The 27,930-nt window shown below is 41.7% G+C and overlaps 1 protein-coding gene across 3 annotated transcripts in view; it reads right to left on the bottom strand.

Annotated features, from left to right (window-relative positions):
* The window catches only part of FYN (FYN proto-oncogene, Src family tyrosine kinase), a 162,804-nt gene extending 135,661 nt beyond the window's left edge, over positions 1 to 27,143 (bottom strand). For 2 of the 3 annotated variants that reach the window (XM_060753182.2, XM_060753184.2), the window contains exon 1: positions 26,654 to 27,142. The gene's annotated coding sequence lies outside the window, so the exon portion shown is untranslated. Of the gene's footprint in view, positions 1 to 26,653 lie in introns of all 3 variants that reach the window. The other variant, XM_060753183.2, reaches the window with a different exon arrangement.
* Between the last annotated feature and the right edge of the window lie 787 nt (positions 27,144 to 27,930).

Genomic DNA, 27,930 nt, shown 5'->3' with positions numbered 1-27,930 from the left:
CTGTCTCTCGTCCCCGCCAGCCGCACCCGTGAAGCAGGCGGGATAGAGAGCAAGGCCTCCCCAGAAGATCTTAGGGTCCTGGTGGGCTGATAGGCCGAGATACGTTCGGATAGGTAGGTTGGGCCAGAACCGTTTAGGGCTTTAAAGGCCAACGCCAGCACTTTGAATTGAGCCCGGTAGCAAATCGGCAGCCAGTGGAGCTGGTGCAGCAGAGGAGTTGTGTGCTCCCTGCGCTCCGCTCCAGTTAGTATCATGGCTGCCGACCGTTGGACTAATTGGAGCTTCCGAGCCGTCTTCAAAGGCAACCCCACGTAGAGAGCGTTGCAGTAGTCTAAACGGGATGTAACCAGAGCGTGGACTACCGTGGCCAAGTCAGACTTCCCAAGGTACGGGCGCAGTTGGCGCACGAGTTTTAACTGTGCGAATGCTCCCCTGGTCACCGCCGAAACCTGGGGTTCCAGGCTCAGCGATGAGTCCAGGATCACACTCAAACTGCGAACCTGCGTCTTCAGGGGGAGTGCGACCCCATCCAACACAGGCTGTAACCCTATACCCTGTTCGGCCTTGCGACTGACCAGGAGTACCTCTGTCTTGTCTGGATTCAATTTCAATTTGTTCGCCCCCATCCAGACCATCACAGCGGCCAAGCACCAGTTCAGGACCTCGACAGCCTCCTTAGTGACAGGTGGAAAGGAGTGACAGAGTTGAACATCATCTGCGTACAAATGACATCGCACCCCAAAACTCCGGATGATCTCACCCAGCGGCTTCATGTAGATGTTGAACAACATGGGAGACAATATTGAACCCTGAGGAACCCCACAAGACAAAGGTTGTGGGGTTGAACAGGAGTCCCCCAGTAACACCTTCTGAGACCGACCCTCGAGGAATGAGCGGAGCCACTGTAGAACAGTTCCTCCAAGACCCATTCCCGCGAGGCGTCCCAGAAGGATACCGTGGTCGACGGTATCGAAGGCCGCTGAGAGGTCCAGCAGCACCAACAGGGACACACTCCCCCTGTCGAGCTCCCGGCGCAGATCATCGACTAAGGCGACCAAAGCTGTCTCGGTACCATGCCCCGGCCTAAAGCCAGACTGTGCCAGGTCCAGATAATCCGTGTCTACCAAGAATGCCTGGAGTTGTGAGGCCACCACACGTTCCAGGACTTTGCCCAAGAAGGGGAGATTGGAAACAGGCCGATAGTTGACGAATTGAGTGGGGTCCAGTGATGGTTTTTTCAACAGCGGTTTTATCACAGCTTGCTTTAAGCTGGCTGGAAATATGCCTTCCCGAAGGGAGGCATTAACCACCACCTTCACCCACTCGGCCAATCCCCCTCTGGCCTCCTTCAGAAGCCAGAATGGGCAGGGGTCTAGGATGCATGTGGTAGCTCTCATTCCTCCAAGCACCTTGTCCACATCCTCGGATTGAACCAATTGAAATGAATCCATCAAAACCGGACAAGCAGATGCTCGTGTTACATCCTCAGAGACTGCCGTTAATATGGTATCTTTATAGTATCTAATAATCTTTATAGATATTCTGGTCTATCTCCCCGGAGGTAATCAGGGCAGATTCCAAACATAAAAGGCAAACATTCAATGCCCGAATACAACAACAATCCAAAAATAATGGGATGCAAGCCCATGACAAGATTAAGAACTGGCCCCAGGAAATCCAGGCTCCCTTGCACCATTCACCAAATATTAAAACCAATAAAATGTAGGAATGCATGGAAGGAATTGCAAAGATTGGGTGGCATAGCCGAAAAGGCCCTGCCTCCAGTAAACAACTGCTTTGCTTCAAATGATAAAAGAAATATAAAATGAGACATGAGCCGCATAGCTTAATATTTGGACATCTGTCGGCGGTGCTTTGAATGTGATTTTCCTGCTTCTTGGCAGGGGGTTGGACTGGATGGCCCACAAGGTCTCTTTCAACTCTATGATTCTATGACATGTTTGTTATGGGAAAAGGTGATATCTTTCACTTAGCACTTCAAATAGATGCGCAGAAGAGACAACAGTCTAAACTCCAGAACCATGAGAAATAATTTATCCTAGTTAGAACCCAGCAACATTTTAAAACTACCTTTTGTGGTTTCAGAGAAAAGATTGCTTTGTTTAGGCTTTTATCTCTAAGAAGGTGACTGACATTATGTGTGCCAAACAAGTCTATCCAGATGAACTATACTGGATAATTAAACCATAAATTATGCACAGTTTTAATATGTATTGGTTTTATATGTTCCTTTAAACTGATGTTATGTGTTTTAAACTAGTTTGTCTTTTTAACTTGTGTGTAGCATTTTAACCTGTTGTTTCCTGTCTTGATCAATGGAGAAAGGAGAGATGAGGACTGTCAGTAGTAAGAGGCCAAAATTAAAACAGGCTAAACGTCTTTGGGCTGCAGATAGTTTTTTAGTGTTTTACTCTGGGTTATTAAGAGGACCCCTTTCCCTCAGAGCAAGCAGCAAAGCAGAATAACAATAATAATAGTAATAATAATAATAATAATAATAATAATAATAATATCAGGACCTCAAAATTGAACTGCAAAGCCTCTAGCATAAATCAGTACAGGTGGTCCCAATGGTAACTGGCACATTGGGTGCCATGCCAAAAGATCTCAGCTGGCATTTGGAAACAATAAACATTGACAAAATCACAATCTGTCAACTGCAAAAGGCCACCTTACTTGGATCTGCTTGCATCAACAGCCCTAGACACTTGGGAAGTGTTTGATTTGTGGTTTTGTGATACGAAATCCAGCATGTATATCTTGTTTGCTGTGACATTTTGTGTTTTTGTGTCAGTGAAATAATAATATATTTTATTTATATTCTGCTCTATCTCCCCGAGGGAATTCAGAGTGGATTACAGAATATATATATGACAAACATTCAATGCCATTATACAATTAACAACAAAGACGGACAGACATAGACAGTGGCAAGTCTTCCCTCTTTGTCATCTCCAAAATATGGAGGTTGTGCTTGGCTTGGCCATGGGGAGGTGCTGTTATTCCATTTTTCCATGTCGAGCAGCCTGTTGTTTGTGGATGCCATCCTGACTGAATTGCCGGCATGTTTTCTGGGCACTTTTTACCTCCTCAGCCAGGTGGTACCTATTTATCTATTCACATTGCTGTTTTTGAACTGCTAAATAAGCAGAAGCTCACCCCGACCTGTGGCTTGAACTGCCAACCTTCCAGTCGGCAAGATTTTCTGTCACTGGCGCTTTAACCTGCTGTGCTAGTCCTTGCCTCTCCTCCGCCTGATGCCAGGTTGCAATCCTTTTCTGAGGAAAAGAAGAAATGTCTCAGTTCTTGCCTCCACTGCCCTTCTTTTCTCTTTGCCTCTGGATTGCCTCTGTCATCTTCTCTTCTGGAGGAAGAGAAAACCAGAAAACTCTGGGCCATCCATTTCCTCCGCTTCTGAGGGAGAAACTTAAGCTTTGCCATGAAGACCTCTCGATAATGTCACAGTAAAGTTTCTCACTCATAAACAAAAGAAAACAAATGACATGGAGCTGACAATTTTGCCACCAGGTGAGAAGGACACGACAGAGACAACCCAGAGGGAAAGAAAAAAGGAAGAGTGGCAGAGGCGAGAACAGAGGCACTTCTACTTTACCATCTCCTTCTCTCTCTAAAATGGCCAATCTAATGTTAAATTTTAATATACCTGGAGCCCAAGATTCTACCCCACCCCCCACCCCCGAGAAATGGTCTGATACTCCTTAAAATTTCATTTCTGCTCCCCACGACGCTAACCTGAGTTCAACAACCTCCCCGAGACCAGCACTTCCATCACCCTGACTGTTAACGCCCTCTTGGCCACAGGTTAGTTTGGTAACATTGGTGCACAGAGAAAGGAAATGCATAGAGGTAAAACACTTAGAGGGAGGAATGACAGGCTCCAATTGCTATTCTGCTGTAGCACTGCATGTGGCTTCCTCCTCTAAGGCTTAGACTTAGAGCTTTTGTAGGCTGAGCCAAAGTTGTGTGAGGGTTGTGTCTGGCTCCCAGGCCAAATGTTGTACAGATGGGCTCTATGCCGAAATCTTTCTCCTCTCCTCCTGACTCGAAAGGTACCCTGGCCTTTTGTGGATTAGTACTGGTAATCTTCTCATTCAAAGACCTTCTCTAAAATACATATTCTTTCTGAAGGTTTCCATAATAATTCATTTATGTAATATGGAGGTCTTTGTCTATTCATGTGAATAAGGATATCAGGTAAGAAATCAGACAGTGGCTTTTAAAGTCCAAAACCTCAGTGTCAGTATATATGATTTTATGAGGAACATAATGATATATTGGCATATTCCATAAACCATATTATACCATATTACTCCAACCAGGACTGGAACCACCATTTGGCAGTGAAGTAGCTGCTTCAGGCAACAGAATCTGGTGTGTGTTGTGTGTCTGTTGTATGTACAGGAGGAGCCCTCAGCTGCTCTTTCAGAGGTCTTCAGCTATTTCACTCTGTTGGCGGACTGAGAAGGTGTGCTGTACAACCTGCATCTCCAATGTTAGCCTCTCTGTCCTTAGGTATGATGGAAAACAATGAACCATCTCCAGTGCTAAAGATTCAGCTTCTAGACAGGTCCTTTATCCCAGGATCTGATCCAAGGTTTTCTGCTTTAAATTGGATTATATGAGTCCACACTGCCTGATAATCTGAGATAAATAGAAAACCTGAGATCAGATCTTGGGATAAAGGGCCTGTCTGGAAGGACCCTTACTTTCTGCATGTTCTGGTTTGGGGATTAGTTTATCAGCTTTTTATCACAACCAAGTCACTGTACTATTGAAAGAGGAAGTGACTGTATTGTTTTCTTTATCAAATTTTGCAGTACATCTACCAATTTTTGAAATCCACCACAGATAGCATATGCGTGCATGCAGAACTAGAAATGCACTGCTGTGTGTTCTGTTCCTTATTTGAATGTCACAGCAGCTATTCCAAAAATAAATCCTCTTATTGACTGTCCCCCTTTTACTATTAGCATGTGGTGATTTCAGTGCGATGATGAAAGCGTCCCCTCCTCCTCCCTGTTCTCCTACCACACATAACTGCTTTTGTTCATTTTGGCATTCAGGCTCCAGTGTTAGGAACAAAAAATTGCATTACAGATTTCAGCTTGCCAGTAATGATTGCTTAAGTGAACAAAGCTGGCAACAACTGTGCATTTGTTCTATAGCTCTTCTCATTCAGAGAGCCTCGCTGGTGTGAAAATTAAAGAGGAAAAGCACTCCTCTTCACATTATATTCCTTTCCTAAGGTTCCTCCTCCACACACAGTCTAGTTCCTCTTTCTTTAAGTCAGATAGACACCTTAGTCTCCTACACCCAAAATGCAGGGCTTGGGGTAATAATATTTTAGTGGATATCATCACCTTCGTCATTATTATTATTGTTGTTATTATTATTATTAAAGACCACAGTTCTCTATAAAACTAATCAGAACAGACTCTTGATGATGCCACATCTTATTCTTTGGCCTTACAAGATTACTTTCAGAAACAAACTTATACACAAAGACAAGCAAAAGCACGACATCACAATGCATTTGATCCCCAATACATTATAAGAATATTTGCAATGCTACCTCTGCATGTAAATGAAAGACTAGACAATATATTGCAAAATTTGGCAACAGCATTTGGGAGAGAAGTCCAGCTGTCCAACTTCATTAAGCTTCTTTTCACTGCAAAAATTTAGGTCAAACTCTTAAAGTTACTGGAAGGATTTTGCAGCCTCATGTTCTCCTAAATTAAAGTGATATAATGCAGATATGTTTAAGAATCCATATGCAGCTGATAACTCCAAAATATACAAAATCTAAATTCTTCAGGGTCACTAGTTTGAAATTACCCTGTCCTGTTGGTGGCAACTACAAGTGATGGCTGTATGTTGACTCTGCCTCTCCTATGAGAAGCAGATACAGGAATTCCAGCCTAATTTCTATTTGGCTGCTGTCCACTGAACAACTCCATACAATTTGCATCCTCAATAATGTTAACAAAAGGACAGAGTAGACAGTAGCAAAGCTGGTTTTGTGCGTACAAACAAAAACACAGAGAGAAAACTTCCTGATCAGAGTGAATGAACAACTCAAGCATTGTCTTAAACTATTTTTTGCTAATAGAAATGAAAAGGTTTTCAAAAGTGCTACATTTGTTCAAATCACAAAACTTCAGCTTAATCAATACTGACATATATTACAGTATGGGGAGCTCACAGAAATGAAAGAGCTTTTAATAACTGTTTCAGCCGTATTTACTCACTGTTGGATCTATACAGTGATGTTAATTCTTAATCCTGATGAACATCTGTCATCAGCCCATATCTGAAAAAAAATCTTCCTATATCTGCATTTACACATACTCTCTCTCAAGTGCAATACACAAGTAGTGAAAAAAAATGTGTGTGTGTCTGTTTCCTCAAACGTACCATACTCTATAACAGAACCTAGCTAGATAACAACAACAACAACAAAAGGCCACCTTACTTGGATCTACATGCATCATTTGAAAATACAGCACACAGTGCTAAACGCTTGGGAAGTGTTCAACTTGTGATTTTGTGATACGAAATCCAGCATATATATCTTGTGGCGCAGCTGGCTGAGTGTCAGCTGCATTAAGATCACTCTGACCAAAAGGTCATGAGTTCGAAGCCAGCCCGGGTTGGAGTGGGTTTCCAACCAATTGTGTGTAGCCTGTTGTCGACCTTTGCAACCCGAAAGACAGTTGCATCTGTCAAGCATATCTTAAAGTGCATCTGTCAAGCATATCTTAAAGTGTGGGGAGGCTAAATTAACTGATTTATGAGGCCATAAAGAAGACTCCAGCAAAGCATTCCAGCGGGGAAGCATGCGGGAATGCGGAAGTGCTTCACCAGCGTCGCAGATGGACAATGAAAGCGACAGCTCCCCGGCGGGCAGAAAAGTTAAATAGCCTCTGTGTATGTCTGTATATGTTTGTATGTCAAAAATTGGCATTGAATGTTTGCCATATATGTGTACACTGTAATCCGTCCTGAGTCCCCTGCGGGGTGAGAAGGGCGGAATATAAAAGCTGTAAATAAATAAAATAAATAAATTGTTGTGTCATACTATGTTTTTGTATCAATAATAACAATAACAATAACTTTGTTTATAACCTGTCCTGTCTCCCCGGAGGGGACTCAGGGCAGTTTCCAACAAAAGATGGCAAACATTCCACAATAAACAATAAAAACAAAACAAACCAAATCAAAACAGTAAACAAACACATCAATACAAACTTATTAGTTAAAAGCCCCTCAACACCAATCAAGCTCAAATGCTGAAGGTTCATCTGAAAAAGGACGCCTTTTGCTTGCCAAAAGAAGGAGAATATAGAGGAGGCCAGCTTAGTGTCTCTTGGAAGAAAGCACAATTGAGAAGGTCCTCTCCTAGATCTCTACCGAACAAAATTTGATATCTTACTTAAGTATTACAACTGGCACTAAAAACCCCTACTCTATACATGTTGCCTTCAAGAGTAGGACAGGTGATAATACTGAAAGTATCTTTATAATGGATGTGACCAAACCCATGAAATGTGCTTCTAAAGGATGGGTGTATTAAATTTCAGACATCCTGTCAAGATCTTTTATTGACCAAACACAAATGAATGCTGTGTCCATGCCCAAAACAATTATATATTTTGGCATCTTTTAATGCTATTTCTGTGCTCTCTCCCTCTCCCTCTCTCTACACACACACACACACACACACACACACACACGATATTTATACCCTACCCTTCTCACTCAAGGAAGCTTGCATATATATATATAGAGAGAGAGAGAGCGTGATTCAATGCCATGCAAACATACATAGTAAAATAAACAAATACATTTAAAAACCACCATTAAAAAACATACGAAACCTTAAAGCCACTTATTTAAATTCACACAATGCAATATCATAGCCATATTTCTGCTAAAATTATCATTTGTCTTCTTCCTTGTATTTATTTATTATAATTTTTCCTTCTGTCACTCACTCTCAGATTTAGTTTGCAAACTGAAAATGAGTTTGAATATTGAATAAATGAAATAATGTGACCAGTCATAGAAAATACAGATTAAACAAAAAGCCTGAGAAACTGATTTTACAAAATATTACATGAATATCATAGCCCTTATATATACATTAAGGCCTTCTCCTGAATGCATTGTTTTATACTGCTTATTTTGGAGGGGCAGGTGTTTATGAGATCTTAATCAGAATAATGGCTCCTAAACAAAATAATGGTTTCTAGCTTGGAGACATATTATTATACCAAAGGCTCCCTAAAGTAATTACGGTACCTAAAGACAAAAGTTTTTTTTTAAGTGAGCAGAGACATTATAGACAGCTGAAAGTGTTAATTGGAGAGATAAAAAAGAGGTATCAGATGTCTTATGGTTTGTTCTTGGCTTGTTTAAATGTCCAGAACCTTGGCAAAGAAATTGCCATTGAATTCATCATGAGCTGGAAGTGCAAAGCGGTACTGGCATCAGTAATGCAGGTTGAGTATGCCTTATCTGAAATGTTTGGAACAAGAAAAGCTTTGGATTTCAGAATTTTGGGGGTTTTTTGGGGGGGGGGTATTTGCAAATACATAATGAGATACTGTGGAGATGTGGGATAACCGATGAAATACAACACTAATTTAAGTTTCATGTATATCATAACATGACAGTAATATTATGTATGATATTAAAACAATTTTGTGCATGAAACAATGTTTATGTACATTGAGCCATGGGAAAGCAAATGTGTCATTATTTCAGCCTCTCGTGTGGACAATTTTGAAACATTTCAGATTTCAGAATTCTGGATAAGGGATGCCCAACCTGTACCACTTTCTGGACAAACAAGATAGGAAAAGTTGTTTGTATGATTTTGGATTTCAGATTTCCAGATAAGATAAATCCTCTAGAATTGTTAATTTATCAAAAAACAAAAAAACAAAACAAAAAACAAAAACTCCACTCATATTCTAGTTCACAAAAGAGAAAGGAAATCCTTTGAGTATGGCTTTTCGGGTTTCATCCAATTCCCACACACTGACCGCCCATCTATTGGTTTGCAGTAATTACCACTGAAATCTAGAACTGAAAGGGTCCATCATTTATTTACTTTACCCGGAATGTACTTTTCTCCTGCAACACTGATCAACCATTATCTATCCAAACCACAATCGGGCACAAGCAGAATGAGAAAAACACACACACACAAAAGACAAATAGTTTTGAATTAAATTGGTTCCATGAAAAAGAACAAATCCCTTTAACTGAATCACTGCACTGACATGCTTTATTGGGTATAACTTTACATCTTCCCAGACTCCATTACTGAGATCCAGAGAAACGCATACACAAAGCAATTCCATGCATAATGAGTATAGTCGTTTTCTGCTGCTTGTTATTGGCATTTCCTACCATAATCCTTATAAGGTGATATCCCGGAAAGACATGATGTTAAGGATAATATCCCGGAAAGACATGATGTTAAGGATAACCTTGCGGACTACCACACAAACAAGGAATTGACAAACCTGCAAGTCATGTAGAATATCAGGAGTAACACTTAAGATCATATCCCTTTCCTGATGCTCCAATAAGAAAACCCATGTTTTGCTAGATAGTCAGTATTGTTTTATCAAGTTCTTTAGCCATGTGGCAACATCAACCCTAACCTATAAAGACATGGGATTTAAACTTTAGTAGGATTGTCTATGGTTCTGTGAGCAAAGTTGTAGGTTACTGAAATTCTAGGAAAGAATAAAATAGGTATTGCAGTGTGCCAATACTCTAAAGTTCCTCTAGCACAAAATGAAAGAAGTACTAAAGCATATATAAATTCTGTATGTATTTTTAAAGGCTTATGTGTGCAAAAATTTCATTTTGAAAGTAAAATTTTATGGAAGGAAGACTTAGGCTTCATCTACGCTGCACTAAAATGCAGTGTAGGGAGCACATTATCATGAGGTTTTGAACTCTGGTTCCCTGTGCATTTTCTGCTGTGTAGAAGGGCCCTTCGATATTTTCCAATACTGCTTCTGGGCAGGAGTACTTATGCTCCATTATCAACTGAATGAGCTACATGACTGTATTTAATAACAAGGAAAATTGTTATAAAAATGATAAATGTAAGAAAGTAGTCCTGACTTTGAGAAAAATCCTCAATTCTAAATAAAGATAATCTACTACAGTTCTTTAGGTAGCACTTTTAATACAGAATAGTACATATTTATTTATCTTCAAGCTCCAGGAGGGAGAAAATATATATTTGTGGGAACATATGAATCTCAAGAAAAACATGACAAATTTATCTACGTTTTCTGAAAACATAACCACAAGTCTTTCCTTTTGTGGCCATGCCTGGTTTTTCTCTTATTTTCCTACGTCTCGACCAGAGTGGTTGTAGCCCGACATGTCAGTATACAAGATATTTCCACTGAGTAAGTACTTCCAGAATATAATACCCATGCATGTTCTAAAAGAATGGCTCACTCTGGAGTTGCTTTCAATAAATATAAAAATTCAATACCGAAAAAAAGGGCTTGAGGAAAAGAAATCCTCAGCTTTGTTCAATTTCTATCTGTTCAATGCTATTCTAGCTAGGGGTAAAATAAAACATAGAAATGCACATGAGAGGATTTTGGTTTCTTAGTAATAGACTATCTTACTAAATACAGTACTTGTTTTATGTGGACAGAAACTGGAATTTCCAGGAACAAATATTTCTATCTACTCCTCAAGATATTTGAAGGTGAAGAAATCGCATTATTAACATGTGATCACCAGATTATGTCATCACATAATGGGTTTGTTGACAAGCAAGACTGCAGTTTAAACTTAATTCAAACTTTCGCTGGGATTTAAGACATTTTATAATGATACTTTCTAACACGATAAAATCCACATTGAAAAGATAATTTCCTGGTAGCATGACTGCTAACACCCTTTTATATCTTCCAATGAATGGATCCACCTCAGAACCACTTCTCCACAAACAACTAATGTGGCAGAATGGTCTTGGTTCCCCATCCTTTCATTTTGTCTCCAATGAGAGAGAAAAATCCAATATACTGCCAGCGTGGGGATAGTACAGATTAGAAGCCTGATCCTGAGACCTCAGTGGAAAAGGAAGGGTCTTGAGACGGAGAAGATTCAACGCCACGCTATACCCTCCCGCAGCAGAAACTCTTCAGCTGTCCACCACTATCAATAACTTTATGCCTGCAGAACTTTCTGTAGGCATAGGTAAAAGTAAAGGTTTTCCCCTGACATTAAGTCCAGTTGTGCCTGACTCTGGGTGTTGGTGCTCATCTCCATTTCTATGCCAAAGAGCTGGCGTTGTCCAAAGACACCTCCAAGATCTTGTGGCCAGCGTGACTACATGGAGCACCGTTACCTTCCCGCCCGAGCAGTACCTATTGATCTACTCATATTTGCATGTTTTCTAACTGCTAGGTTGGCAGAAGCTGGGGCTAACAGCGGGAACTCATGCCGCTCCCCAGATTCGAACCTGTGATCTTTCGGTTAGCAAGTTCAGCAGCTCAGCGGTTTAACCCACTGTGCCACCAGGGGCTCCTTCTAGTAGGCATAAAATAAATATGTACAGGCAAAAGAGCTCTTGTAAGAGCTGTTTTTGTAGGAATGCTCTTTCCGAAAAGATGATTTAATGTGTGATTATCCCAACACAAGTTAGCTTTAATTCATCTACATTCCATTAGCTTAATGGGAATGTTTCTACCCAAAATGATGCCTTATTAATTTTTTTCTTAACTCTCTTTCTGTGGTCGCATTTATCAGCAGAGCTCATGAATTCTAACCATACAACAATACGTTTAGTAAGATTTAAAAGGCAATCAAATTCTATTAGAACATTTTATTTGTGAATTATCTTAAATAAACAATATTTACTTTGGTCTAAATTTATGAAAAACATCAACAACACAAATGAACTTTGCAAATTACTTTGAGGAGTTTGTTTAGTATTCTCTCTGTTCAAAATATAATAGAAATCACTTGAATAATCTCCACAGCCAAAAAGTACCTCTGAACTACAGTTTATACAACTTTCAAGTAAAAAAAATCTTATTTACCGTTGGTGAGTAAGTATTGTTTGATCTAGCTCAGGAACTGCAGAACCTTATCTATCAAGGGCTAAATGTCCTTGGAATGATCTGCCATGGAGGTGTAGGTGGATATCAGTAACAGGCAAACTTGAGTGTAGTGGTAGACAAGGACAAAGATAGCAAATACTAACTTTCCTATTCTGTTCATTCTGCCAATCTCTTTCTTCCGCTCTTCCCCTCCACTTTTTGTTATTGTCTCTTTTCTTCTTCCTTCATACCTTGCAGAATTGTGATATGCCCCTCCACATTTCCAAGTTTACCTTTCGTGAATTTGATTAATATGTTCACTATGGTAATTTCTAGGGCTGCATCTACACTGTAGAATTAGTCAACTTCTCCCAGAACTTCCATTGCCCTGGAACAGTGGTTCCTAACATGCGGTCTGTGGATCACCAGTGGTCCGCAACAACTAAAATATGGTCCATGGCCTCACTGTTTCTACACTGCTGCAATGTGAGCGACTGGTCTCGCAAAACCCTCTTATAATGCCGAGGTTTATTAAATACGGTTTTCTGTGGGCGAGCAGATGGCAACTACTGGATGGCATATGTTCTATATCAGAAACTAGAGCTGATGTGGTCTATCCAATGCAACTTTCTGAATCAGCACCCCAAATAACCAAACCAAATCTAAGGTTGACTAAAACCTGATTCATAACCCTTCTGGTACTAATGCTGGAGAGTGGTCACTGGTAAAATGGTCCCTGGTCAAAAAAAGGTTGGGAACCACTGCCCTGGAGGGACTAGAGACTCTCAGGGAAGTGTTCTCCCTGATTTTTTAAAGAAGTATTTTTTTTTATTCATGGTTTTTCCACTTTTGCAGAGGCACTGTGTCCCTGACCACAAGAAAGAAGAATGTCTACTGTAATAGCCTGCATATAGCTTTTCAAATTAGCCTGGCAATTAAACTAAACAGGTTTTTTTTCCTTTTTGTCCTATAATATTATTTCTTTCATATTGTTCCATTAGGTTCTGTAATCCACATATTATAACAAGATGTAAAAATCTGACATCATCGTAGGTACAATGAAAGAAACCGAATGCCCAACTTTAAACAGGTAAGTAAAGCTTAAAGGCCTATTTATTTAGAACAAAGGAATTGTTCTCACAATGTATTTTATGGAGGCAAGAGTGAGGCTGGTAGGCAATTACCCTTGATTTCATGGCCTTATCAACTGAGGTGGGCAGATTTCTATATGACAGTTGGCTTAAGAAAATCCCAATATCGGTCAACAAGAGGCTTCCTTAAGCTTCCTACACTATAAAACTTAATAGCTTCTCTACCTGCTGACTCTCAAAGTAGCATATCAAAGGTTTAGCAAAATGACACTAAAAGCTATTGGATGTAACACAATGGGGGGCCAAACTTGTTTTGCTGTCCTCTGGCGTTTTCACTTGTCTCTAAGGAGCAAAGAATCTCATTGAGGATTTCTATTTTCTTTAACATTCCTGATGTTCAACTTTGCACTGTGTATACACATTCTGAAATAGACATTGTGTGCTTATCACACAAGACAACATTCATCTGAAATGCATAAGACAACATGGACTGGATAATAATCATGTAGGACATTACCATGTCTGCAAGAGCTTTCAGATGCATTTCAAAAGGGGTAAGGCCAATCCAGGGAGTGTTATTTATATGAAAAAGCACACATACAAAACAAAGCTGGTTTATACAGGTTCTTTTGCCTTAATTTTACTAATCAATGGTTTACCCAGGAATTGCCATATGCAGCTTCAATATCTCTCTATACACAGATTGAGTATCCCTTATCCGAAATGCTTGGGATAAGAAGTGTTTTGAATTTTGGTTTTTAAATTCTAAAATACCTACATTTGCATATACATACATAATATATAGGCGGAACCCAAGTCTAAAATGAAATTCATTCATATTTCATATACATCTTATAGACATATTCTGAAGATAATTTGATATACCGTAATATATACTTTAAGTTTATGTACTCTGAACCATGAGAAAGCAAAGGCATCACCATTTCAGGCTCCTATGTGGACAGTTCTAGAGTATTTCAGATTTTGGCATTCCGGATAAGAGATGCTGAACCTATACTACTTTCTGGACAAACAAGATAGGAAAAGTTGTTCTGTGTGTGACTTGTTTGTCAGTTCCTGGACACATCTGGATGAAACACGATGCTGGATTAAGGGGAAACTCTGAAGAATCCTCTTATGTGGTCAGTTTGACACTCCTCACATAATTCATGTCTCATATAATAAAATATATTAACGGCCGACAGGGAGCTCTGGCGTGGGCTGGTCCATGAGGTCACGAAGAGTCGGAGACGACTGAACGAATGAACAACAACAACATAATAAAATCTATATAAATAAAAATGTAATGTTCGTTTGTGGGATTAACATAACTCAAAAACCACTGGGTGAATTGACACCAAATTTGGACACAATACACCTATTAGGCCAACAAGTGACCATCACTCAAAAAAAAAACACTGAAAAACACAGCAAAAGAGACTTAAAAAGCAAAAAAAAAACCCCAACAACATCACAATGTATGTGTAAAACCATATATATACACAAATCTACACACATATACACAGACTGGGCCACAGCAATACGTGGCAGGGGATGGCTAGTAAAACACAGAAACCTAGTAGAATAAAGATTTTTTTGGGCAGTCTCATGAATTATGTCTCAAATACCTGGTTCCTAGTTCAATTGCTGTGTTATATACATATCCCACAAAAAATAGTCCCTACTTGCCAAATATCCACTGAGATTATAAATATCTTTAATGACCTGTTTTCATTACAGAACAACAAGTATGCCTCTAATTTTAAAAGGAATATTACATTCCTTGGGGAAGTTCTTCTTGTATACACTCAGGATGACCTTGGGAAAGTCACAATCTCTTAGCCTCAGAGGAAGACTCTGGACACATCTTGCCAAGAAAACCTCATGGTAGGTTCACTTCTGGGTCACCATATGTCAGAAATGACACAACACACGATAACTGCCAAAAACAAAACAAAACAAAAATCCTGTGGCCCTTTATTATTGCTTCCTCAACAATAGACACAATACATGCCAGTACTCTTGCAAGTAAATACACCAGAACTGTATGAGAATCTCAAAGATAATTCAATTTAAATGGTATGAACAAGTAACTATGTCTTTAAAAATCATTTATACTTGTAAAATGACTAAGGGAAAGGATAAAGTGCTAGCACTTGCAAAATACTTCATAAAGTACTTCACACTTTTTTTAAAAGAAGGATGTGTTTTTAAAGGTTACCATTTTATCCGAACTGTCATGACTTGATATACTGTAATGGGAGGGATACAAGGGGGGCAGTTTCAACTTGTCCAATCATATTTTTATTAGGCCATAAATCCACTGTAAATCATTTCATGCCATGGATTACAGTATTCAGCCTAATGAAGCCCACAGGGCTGTTGGCCACAAGGGTCTCTTCTCATAGTGCTCCACCCATATACAGTTGGATAACTTCACGCAGGCCCCTTAGGCAGCAGGACTGTTGCTTATTAAAACATGCCATAACTGTAAATTCATCATTTGATACATAGAAGCATTTATTTTAGTAGTCATCTGTGCAGACAAAATGTGAAAACATTTTACAAACCATCTCTATCCACGGAATTCAGCACATAATTCCCAATTTTAAATACTTTTTTTGTCCACTCAATAACTGCTTCCAAAGACGGATGTTTAATTTAGCAATACCCCATGCAATTTCCTCCTGTACCAAGTAGTAACACTAAATTGACTCAAACTGTGCAAGCTTAATATTCAAAACCGAAGGTGCCTTCTCAGGTCAGAGGAACAAGTTTTCCTCATGACAGTCTGCAGGAAATAATTATCATTCTGATTAAAATCCCAACATGAATTCAATTACTGATATTTGAAAGTATCCTTTCAAAATGTGAGAGTTCCATTATATACGCGGATCATACATGCCTGCGAGAGGTGAAAAACTCACCCAACTGTATTTGGAGAAGCTTGCCCAAGGATAGGGCTCCTCATGGGAACAAAAGTGCCTTAATATGAAAATGACAAATTCTAAGAATAATTAATCTCCCTTTTTGGCAGCAAAAGTCCTTTCAAATGGAAAGATATGAACTACAGTTGAGAACATTGTTTCTGGTGTTACTAGGAACCAGGTCCCATGTCCTGCTTTATAGAGACCCAACCTTTTTTTCACCAGGGACCACTTTGACTAGGGACCAGTTTGACCAGGGACCACTTGGACCAGGGACTATTTTGACCAGGGACCACTCACCAACATTAGCACCAAAAGGGTTACGACTCAGTTTTGGTCAACTTTAGGTTTGGTTTGATTATTTGGGGTGCAGATTCAGAAAAATGCATTGGATAGACCACATCAGTTCTAGCTCTACGTGGGGTTGCCCTTGAAGACGGTTCGGAAACTTCAACTGGTCCAGCGAGCGGCAGCCAGGCTGCTCACTGGGGCGACATACAGAGAGCACACCACCCCTCTGCTGTGTCAGCTCCACTGGCTGCCGGTTCAGTTCCGAGCCCAATTCAAGGTGCTGGTCTTGACCTACAAAACCCTGTACGGTTCCGGTCCAGCGTATCTGTCCGAACGTATCTCCCTCTACGTCCCACCACAGAATTTAAAATCATCTGAGGGGGCCCTGCTCTCGACTCCACCGCTTTCCCAAGCAAGGCTGGTGGGGACGAGGAGCAGGGCCTTCTCAGTGGTGGCCCCCCACCTGTGGAACTCACTCCCAGTGGATATCAGGGCATTGACATCACCCCTGTCCTTTAGGAGAAAGGCAAAGACGTGGTTGTGGGACCAGGCCTTCGGGCAATCTGCTAACTAGATAGGACAACAGGCAATTAGGACCGGCAGGACTGATATATGTGGACTGATAAATGTGGAAGAAAACTCTGAACCATGAGATAGCGAACACTGACTGGCAAGAAGGAAGAAGCGGTTTGTATCGGTTTGTATGAAATTTTATTGGTTTTATTGGTTTTAACGGGTTTAGATGCAATGTATTGTTGTTGTTGTTGTTGCTAATTTGTTATTTTGTTTTATTGCTTATTATTGATGTATGCTATGGGCATCGAATTGTGCCTTGGATGTGTAAGCCGCCCTGAGTCCCCTTCGGGGTGAGAAGGGCGGGGTAAAAGTAAACCAAATAAATAAATAAATAAATAATAGTTTCTGATACAGAACATATGCCATCCAGTAGTTGCCATCTGCTCACCCATAGAAAACCATATTTAATCATCTAGAACTGATAAGATCTATCCAAGGGTGTAGGGCTGGTCAAAGACAAGGAAAGAGTGGCAGGCAGTGTGAAAGGAGTGGAAATAAAATAAAATAAACAAATAAAGAGGAAGGAGGCTTGTGGACCAGATTTTCATCCTCACTGCCCACCGGTGGTCCACAGCCCATTATAGCTTTAAACTACTGCTGTTAGGCTATAGTAGAAAGAAATTAGCAAAACTTCTAAGTATTCCTTGCTTTAAAAAACTCTATGACATTCATGGGGTGACCATAAGTTGACAGGCAATTTGAAAGCACACACAGAGAGATAGTGGATCTCTTATTACAGGGTTGGAAGCATACCTTCCTCTTTGAGATGAGATACTAGGGATCATCAGGACTGCTCCTCTAGTAGAACACAATACTACATGGATCAAAAGGGCTGCAGAGGCAACATTTCAAGGCATCAGGAATGTGATAAATGTGATTTTAATTTTAATTGTTTTTTTATGGACATATATGTGTATGGCTTCTAATTGCTCCCGCTTCTAAGGCCACCCTGAGTTCATTTTGGGATGAGAAGGGCAGGGTACAAATGTGATTTTAAAAAACCCTAAATAAATAAGAACAGCTCACTGCAGGCACTGGGATGAGGCGGCCGCCAAAATGAAGTAGTGACATGGTGGTTGCTTAAGAGCTAGCTTTATGACATATTCCCCCCCCCCCCCGCCCAATATGCAGTTGCCTGTCATATATTCCAGAGGGGGGGGGGGGGACAGAAGGAGAAGCCATTATTGAGAAGGCATGAGGAAGTACTAGGAGTGCAGCAAATATTACAAATTGGGGTGGGGATTGTGTGACCTTCGAGATGTTGCAACTTTTAGCATTCCTTACTATTGGCTATTACTGGCTAAAGCAGCTGGGGACTGTAGACCAAGAGCAACTGCATAATTTCCACCACCACTTATAGTATTTGTAACATGCACAAAGTAGCACTATAACACTGGTATGTTTGAAGGGCTGAGAACATGGTTTCCTCTTTCCCTTCTTAAGTAGCACTATTTATTTACAGTTCTTATATTCCGTCCTTCTCACCCCGCAGGGGACTCAGGGCGGATTACAGTAAACACATATATGGCAAACATTCAATGCCAGTTTGACAAACAACATTTAACAGACAAATACACCGAGGCTATTTAACTTTTTTCTGGCCGCCAGGGGAGCTGCTGCTTTCCATCGTCCATCAACGACACCGATGAAGTTCTTCCGCATTCCACATTCCCCGGAGTCTTTTTTCTTTATGGCCTCATAAATTAGTTAAATTTAGCCTCCCACACAAGGTGGTACCTTATTTTCCTACTTGACAGATGCAACTGTCTTTCGGGTTGCAAAGGTCGACAACGGGCTACACAATGGCTGGACACCCACTCCAGCCCGGGCTGGCTTCGAACTCATGACCTTTTGGTCAGAGTGATCTTAATGCAGCTGACACTCAGCCAGCTGCGCCACAATCCTGGTGCCATTAGTCTGGCTTTGCATCTCCTTGGAGTATCTTTAAGAAAGCGGGCCTAGCATAACCATCCAGCTCAGCCCTAGTAGTCCCATATAGCACACTACGCTATTTTTGCAGAGGGCAGCCAATAGTGGGTTGGGATTGGAAGGTCTGCTCATATATAAAGACCTAGCACAGGTGCAAGATGACTAAACTGAGGCTATCTGACTTTAAATGTATTATGAGGTGATGTGAATCTGTGCAAGAGACAATACAGTTGGCCCTCTCTATCTAGAGATTCAACTATCTATGGCCCAAAACCTTTATTTCCCCCCACTTTATATATGCGAGACCACTTTACTATACCACTGAGCATCTAGGGATTTAGGGAGCCACGAGGAGTCCTGGATCCAAACTCCAGCAGAATCCAACTTTGTCAAAATGGAAGGCATTAGAAAAATAAGAAGGGAACATTACAGATGAACTGATTCAACCAAGGAAGCTGCTCCTCTGAATTGGCAAGACATGAACAGAGCAGTCGATGGCAGGGGCTTTTAGGGTTCCCTTGCTAACAGGGTAGCCAAAGTTGACTTGATGGCATTTAACAACAACAATTATATTTTCTCTTTCCTTCCTTCTTGGTTCTTAAACGGAAAGCCTGAGAGAGAGAAATCTGGTCTGATTCTAAAGGATGTTTCCAGCATTTTAAGTGTCGTGCAAACCAAATAAAGTGGCTCTTTCACTTGTTCTGTGTTCCTAAATCTCAGCTCTTCTTGAGTTATATTTTTAAACCTCAAATATGAGAGGCAAGGCTGTCTTGTCCCCCTTTTGCCTTTCTGTTGGCAGGCAAAGACCTTATTATTCAAGCAGGCCTTTGGCAACTGACCATGGTTGCTGTGGAAGAGTCTTTTTACTGGTCTGGTACTGTGGCTTCTTTTATTGGCATGCTTTAAATTGTTTCTTATGTTTGGGCCTATTCATGTTTAGATTCATTTCTTTTATTGTTAATACCTTGCTCCCCCTTTTCTTGAGAAAGATGAATTTAAAGCAATGATAAAGTCAATGTGCGTACAGCAAAATACATGTGTCTAGAGGCACAAAGCTCAGTGTGATGTTGGCAGACCTATGACATTAACCGTCTATCTTACTTACAGAGGGAATCTGAAACCTTGCCCTAGGTCTTCTTCTCCCAGACACGTTGACTTCTGCTGTCAGAAGCATAGAAAAAAATAAAAGGAGGAGGAGAGCTAGCCTGAGGTGGACCTCTAGTAAGGCAAGCTATAGATGGATGAGAAAGTTTAGCATCCTCATTGTCATGCTATTTTTTTGGTCCTAAAATGCTGTATGTTTGTGTAATGTGTAGTTTCATCTTTAGTCTCTTTGATGTCAATGCTGGAAAATTATTATATTAACACTAGCCATTCCCTGCCATGTGTTGCTGTGGCACAGTCTGTGTATATGTGCTTTGGGTGTGTGTGTATTTGTGTATATGTGTTTGCATATATATGTGTGTGTGTGTTTGGTTTTGCGCAAGCGTTGTAATGTATTTGTTTTTTGCTTTTTAAGTCTCTTCTGCTGTGTTTCCCAGTGTTTTATGAGTGATGGTCACTTGTTGGCCTGATAGGTGTACTGTGTCCAAATTTGGTATCAATTCATCCAGTGATTTTTGAGTTATACGAATCCTACAAACAAACATTACATTTTTATTTATATAGATGTATCTTACTTTGTTCCAACCAATTGTTTGTGCTTCATTTGACCTCAGTCCAATAATTAATTCCAACTAGTAGACCTACTGAATTGACAGAATTTTTAGTGTTGCATTAAATCACCAATTCAAAAACAAATCTATTGTAGTTGGGACGAACAACCATCTGCATGTTATCTACTAACTATGCAGCATGATAAAATACTGAACAATTAATGTTTCTTCTTTTTCTGTCACCGAAGAACAATAAACATGCAAACAAAACAAATCTAAAAAAAAACCTTTGACACTCATGGGGTCATCATAAGTCAACAGACGACTCGAAGGCAGACACTATTTTCAGGTCTTTGCCATACAGCATATGCATATGTATAAAAAGGTAAAGATTTCCCCTGACATTAAGTCTAGTTGTGTCCGACTCTGGGGGATGGTGATCATCTCCATTTCTGAGCCAAAGAGCTGGCATTGTCCATATACGCCTCCAAAGTCATGTAACTACATGGAGCACCATTACCTTCCCGCAGAAGTGGTACGTATTGATCTACTCACACTTGCATGTTTTTGAACTGCTATGTTGGCAGAAGCTGGGCCTAACATCAGGAGCTTACCCCGCTCCCCAGATTTGAACTGCCAACCTTTTGGTCAGCAAGTTCAGCTGGTTTAACCTGCTGTACTACCAGGAGGCCCTTATGTATATGTATACACACAGCATTGTTTTTGTACTTGCTTTTTGTAAATAGTTTTTAAGCATTTTTCTAAGTTTCATTTTGTGAAATCCTTAGACAGAAAGAAGTAAAAAACAAAATAAGGATACACAACCCTAACTTCACAGCAACTGAGGGGGACAGAAAAGACAAAGTTGTGTATGACCCTGCATTTCACCAACCTTTTATTTTATCCTATAGATCAGGCAAGGGCAAACTTCGGCCCTCCGGGTGCTTTGGACTTCAACTCCCACAATTCCTAACAGCCGGTAGCCTGTTGGGAATTGTGGGAGTTGAAGTTCAAAACACCTGGAGGGCCGAAGTTAGCTCATGCCTGCTATAGATTCATTAAACAGGGAATAAATCACACACAATGAAATATATTACTAAACAGAAAGGGACAGTGCTGTGCTGTTAAAATTCTTCTATTTTCCCTGCCCACAATATCTTGAATAGACTCCATCACATTTCCCCAAACGTGCTTTCAAACACAAAAAAACACTCATATGAATATATATCCATTTTAAGTGTCAGGATACATGGGATCAAGGATTGAGTCAAGCTCCTGATGCAGCAGAAACCTGATTCACTCTTTTAAAAGAGAGGGCTGGCTTAAGCCTGGGTTGTTTCTCTGCAGGCACAGCAAAACTGCTGGTACCCATGGTGCAATGATCAAAATCCTTCGCTGGGCTAAAGACACTGAGAACAGATAGAAAGGAGAAAGAAGCAAGGAAGAGAGAGACAAAAAGCAAAGGGGTGTGTGAGTATGGGAGCTTTCTTTAAGGTTTTACCACCCTTGAGCATCTTGTAGATCTCCTTTCTGTCCTGTCAAAGCCCTCTTTGTCACACACACAAAAATCCTGCAAGATTGATTTGCAACAGGGGGAGGAGACCTTTTATTTATTGTTTCTTCCACTCCCCCTTTTCCGCAGTTAAGTTGCAGCAGATAAAAGCATGGAGGTGGATATTCACAGCTTCCCCCCTCCTTTTAAATAGTAGAAATCGTCAGCTCGTTTGAATTAAAGAGGTGGAGACCCGGCAATTTTTTTAAATGGCGAAGGATCTCAAAGGAAAAGAAAAAGAAAAAAGAAAGGCAGCATGTGCCTGTAGAAAACCCAGCTGTACAAGAAGGCCCATCAATTATTAAAGCATTACATCACCACAAGTCATTAGCACCCTTTTCTACATTCAACATGGCATACAGAATGTTACCTAATTGATCCTGGCACAATGCAATACATCCCCATCAGGCATTGCCAAAGGTTTCGCCCCCTGATTTCGCTTTTCAGGAGCGTATGCCAATCTAAACAGGCATCAGCTCTTCTTTTGGAAATGCTCATGCCACTCTGCAGATTGGAGGACATCCCTTCCATGGAGCTCCCTGTTTTGGAGGATGTAGTCATGGGGAAGCAATAGTCCTTGTTCCACCACAAGCAGGGTTACAACGGTTTGGGACCCGCCTACCTTCGTGACCGCATTTCCTTTTATGAACCTATACAATCCCTTCGATCTTCCGGAGAGGCCCTTCTCGCGCTCCCACCTCCATCGCAAGTGCGACTTGTGGGGACAAGGGAGAGGGCCTTCTCTGTGGTGGCCCCTCGACTTTGGAATTTACTCCCCAGAGAAATCAGGCAAGCCCCCACCTTGGCAGTGTTTAGGAAGAGCTTGAAAACTTGACTGGTCCAGTGTTCCTTCAAGGAATGATTAACTGAACTATAGCCTCTGACCTGACCAAACCCTCGGAAGCACGTTATTTTCTACCTATTAGTGCAATTAAACCCTACTTTCATCCCTCTGATCCCCTGTCCAGATACTTTTAGTCCTTGTTGTCGGCCCTGCCCACTGTGATTTATTTTCTTGTGTTTAAATTATTGTGATTTTATATTGTTGACATGTATATTGATTTTTTTTTTGCATTTTATTTTTTATTTTATATTTTACTATCGTTGTATGTTGTTCATTTGCATTGTTGTATTGCGGGGCTTGGCCTAATGTAAGCCTCCCCGAGTCCACTTGGGGAGATGGTGGCGGGGTATAAATAAATTTTATTATTATTATTATTATTATCATCATCATCATCATTATCACAACAGAGGCCAATTCCACCCTGTGTGGGGCCAGATAGTCACACTAACAGCCTAGCCCAGGCATGGGCAAACTTTGGCCCTCCAGGTGTTTTGGACTTCAACTCTGACCATTCCTAACAGCCATCAGGAATTGTGGGAGTTGAAGTCCAAAACACTTGGAAGGCCGAAGTTTGCCCATGCCTGGCCTAGTCTCTGCTTTCTGATGGGCCATACCACTCCAACCCTTCTATACCATCCTATACATCTAATACACTGGTGCCCTGCCATAAGCTGGGATTTGGTTCCAGGACCCCAACTGGTTCCAAAATCTGTGGGTGCTAAGTCCCATTATATACAATAGCATAGTAAAATGAAAACTCAAGGTGAGATTTTTTTATGGTGGAGGGGGGAGGGTAGATATTGTCAAGCATTACATGGGTGGAATAACACACTAAAATTGAATTGTCCCCTGGAATCAAACCCTAGTCTCGCTTATCCAACCTTCGCTCATCCAACGTTCTGTATTATCCAACGCAGTCTGCCTCCCGCCCGGATCCACAGTTGTTTCAATATATTGCGATGTTTTGGTGCTAAATTTGTAAATACATTAATCACTACATAACGTTACCGTGTATTGAACTGCTTTTTCTGTCGAGTTGTTGGAAAACAAGATATTTTGGTGCTTAATTTGTAAAAGCATAACATAATTTCATGTTTAATAGGCTTTTCCCTTAATCTCTCCTTATTATCCAACATTTTTGCTTATCCGATGTTCTGCCGGCCTGTTTAATTTGGATAAGTGAGACTCTACTGTACTAGGAACCCACTGCATTAGACATCTATATAGATATATATTTATACCCCGCCCTTCTCACCCCATAGGGGACTCAGATCGGCTCATGTAGATAGGCAACAATCTGATGCCTCATGAACATACATCCAGCAAAATAAACATTTACATTAAAAACAACCACTAGAAACCACGTATTTAAATTCACACAATCCAATATTATACACACACTAGACATATATTGCTGATTGTAGTTCGTGGCAGGACCCATTGTTTTTCCTAAAGCTCCGTGTACATTGGTGGCATTATATAACTCAACAAAAATAATGATAATAATGCAAAAAGAGATAAATATCTTAAATTTAATGGATCAAGGGATGAATCAAGAATATACCTAAAGCGCACCTCATTAAAGGAATATCCCAGGATCCCTTGTGGCAAGGAATCTACTGGCCTGCTGTGTGATTCCATGGGTCATACTGATGTCAGGCAAGCCTGTGTGATAGAAGTCAGTTGTGGCAGGCAGACTCCGGGTAAGAAATTGCTGGTTTTCCCCTTTTCCATTTGCAGTCACCCCTCTACATCCGTGCACTCCATCATCCATGCGTGGTTTCAAAATATATATATTTAAACCCTCCTTGAGTTGTCTTTATAGCATGGCACTGTATGTAATAGGACTACAACAGGCATGGGCCAACTTGGGTCCTCCAAGTGTTTGGGACTTCAATTCCCACCATTCCTAACAGCCTCAGGCCCTTTCCTTTTCCCCCTCGGCCGCTTAAGTGGAAAGGGCCTGAAGCTGTTAGGAATTGTGGGAGTTGAAGTCCCAAACACTTGGAGGGCTAGAGCATCCAAAGATGTTGGTATCAATGGAGCGTAACACTAGCAGATGCACCAAGGGCCCACTGTGTACAATGCACAATATGGTGGGTTGCATGGCCCATCAGCCAAGCAGAAGCTAGGCTGTTGGTATGTCTCATGGGTTGTGAAACCCCACGCCCTACATCACCCTATGCATCCGATACAGTGGACCCCTGGTGTATTAGGTGTGTTGGGGTTTGATTTTAGGACCCCCGTGGATCCCAAAATCCATGGATGCTCAAGTCCCATTACATACTACAAAAAATAATGGCAACTTAAGATGGGGGTTTGGGAAAGTCATATTTTCAAGTAATATAAAAAAGTAAAGGTTTCCCCTGACATTAAACCTAGCCGTGTCTGTCTCTGGGGGATGGTGCTCATATCCATTTCTAAGTTGAAGAGCCAGCACTGTCTGTACACACCGCCAGCATGACTGCATTGTGTGTCATTACCTTCCTGCCAAAGCGGTACCTATTGATCTACTCACATTTGCATGTTTTTGAACTGCTAGATTGGCAGAAACTGGGCCTAACAGCAGGAGCTTACCCTGCTCTCTAGATTCGGACTGCCAACTTTTTGGTCAGCCAGTTCAGCAGCTTAGCGGTTTAACCTGCTGCACCAACAGGGGGTTATAATACTAAATATACTAGTAATATAGTAAAACTCTAATTAAATATATATATACATGTGATGTATAGTGTGTGGAACTTGTGAGTGTAAAATCTGTGGATAGGGAGGGCCGACTGAAAGTGCACCCCACTTTTGAGATGGCACATGGAAGCTCACAGCAGGTGCTACAAGGGATCCTTGTGGATCCCAAAATCTGTGGATACTCAAGTAGTGACATACGAAAATGACAACTCAAGGTGGGATGCCCCCCTCTCCTCTATACAATTATTTTCATGCCATGCATGGATGGGCTGTCCCCCTAAGATGACAACTCAAGATGGGATTTAGAAAAAAATATATTTCCAAGCCATGCATGGATGGATGGATGGATTTGTGTCCTAAAATGACACAACCCAAGGTGGGATTGCTTTGGCAATCTTTTCAAGCCTTGCATAGTGGTACAGGACATGTGGATACCGAGGGCCAACTAGAAATGGGGGGAAAGGAGAATGGGGAGACACTGTAAAATGACAACAAAGTGCAGAATCATATGTGTGTGTGTGTGTGTGTGTGTGAATGTGGAGTATTTGTTAAAATGCTGCATGGATGGGTGTTGGAAATCATATATGTGTGTGTGGAATATTTCTAAGTCTTTCATGGATGGGTGTTGGAATCCGTGGATAGGGAGGCCTGGCTGCAAATGGCAAAGAGGCCGAACCAGCCCCTTTCGCTCTCCCTCTCCTCCCCATGAGCCTTCCTGCCTTAGTGGCCATTGACCCCACAAGAGCTCCCTGACACAAGCCTGTATCCCACGCGTGGGGGAGCCTTGGCATGGAAAGGACCCACCCATTCTCTGGTGGGCTTTGCAGGAGGGTGGGCTCTTTCCACAGAGGGGGCGAGGCTGGAGCTCCCTGCGTGCCAGGCTTCCCTTCCAAAGGAAACCCCTGTGTGCCAGGCTTTGCCTTCCTTCCTTCCCACCCACCACGAGAGGACCCTTCCCACTGGGCTCCTTACCTCCCCGCTCTCTCTCTCTCTCTCTCTCAATGCCTCTGCGCAGGGCGGTGGCAAGAAGATGATGAGGAGCAGCAAGCAGCTGAGGAGGCGCCGCCGTCGTCGTTTTCTCCTCCGAGCCGAAATCACAAGGGCGGGGAGGACTGGGACGTCGAAGCCCCTGCTTAGGAGCAGCAGCAGAAGCTTTGTCTGGCGCGTGAGCTGCTGCCTCCTGTCCGGGGAACGGGAGGCGGGCGGGCGCGCGCTTCCCCTTCAATCCCTCTCTCTCTCTCTCTTTCCCTTCTTGTATGTCTCCCCTTCTTTGCTGAGGATTCAAGCCCAAGCGGCCTCGCTCTGCCTCTTCTCCTCCTCCTCCTCCTCTTCCTCTTCCAGCGGGGATCCTGACAGATGGCGCAACCGCAGCAGCAGCAGCAGCAACCTCAGAAGCATCGCTCCTCGGCTCCCCGCGCGCGCGCTGCCCTCTCGCGGCGCCCCCTGCGTCCGCTTCCAGAGAGAGAGAAGGAGAGAGGGGAGGGGCTCGTGACGCGAGATTGACACCCAAGGCTGGCCAATAAGAAGTCGGGGTTGGAGGGAGATTCCGAGCCTCATTGGTGTACGCGAGGCGAGGCGGGCGCTCTTTGCACATCGCATCAGCTGCTGCTCCGAGGAGGAGGAGGAGGAGGAGGAGGAGGAGGGAGATGGGCGGGTCTCTCTCTAGCGTAGGCGCGCGGCTGCGTTGGGGAGAGAGGGGTTTCCAGCCGGCCGGTTAAAGGGAAAGGAAACACAGAAGAGGAAGAGGAGGAGGAAGAGGAGGAGGAGGGGAGGTTAGGTTTCCTTTTCCATGCTCTTTGTGATGCTGTGAATGGGAAGGGAAGCATAGAGTTGGAAAGCCCCCAGCCTGCTTGCCTGCCTGCCTCCCTGCAACCACCACCCAGCATCTCCTCCCTTCTCCAATCCTTAACAGATTCAGGGGTTTTTTATATTTAAAAATTAAATACAATTGCTTATTAAAAATAAAAAAAATATATAAGCGCCTTATTAAAAATAAATATATAAATATTAAGATGCTTATTTTGACATTATTTTTTTAAAAAAATAATCTATATAAATAAAAATGTAATGTTCGTTTGTGGGATTAACAGAACTCAAAAACCACTGGGGAATTGACACCAAATTTGGACAGCATACACCTATCAGGCCAGTGTATGCCCTTCACTCATAAAAACACTGAAAAACACAGCAGAAGGGACTTAAAAAGCCCCAAAAAGCTAAATGACAATATAGAAGAGAAGAAAGAGGGA

The sequence above is a fragment of the Anolis sagrei genome, chromosome 1, assembly GCF_037176765.1.
Source record: "Anolis sagrei isolate rAnoSag1 chromosome 1, rAnoSag1.mat, whole genome shotgun sequence".
Classification (NCBI taxonomy): Eukaryota; Metazoa; Chordata; class Lepidosauria; order Squamata; family Dactyloidae; genus Anolis; species Anolis sagrei.
Note: the sequence above shows the minus strand (reverse complement) of the source record. Positions and strands in the feature narration are given on the sequence as shown.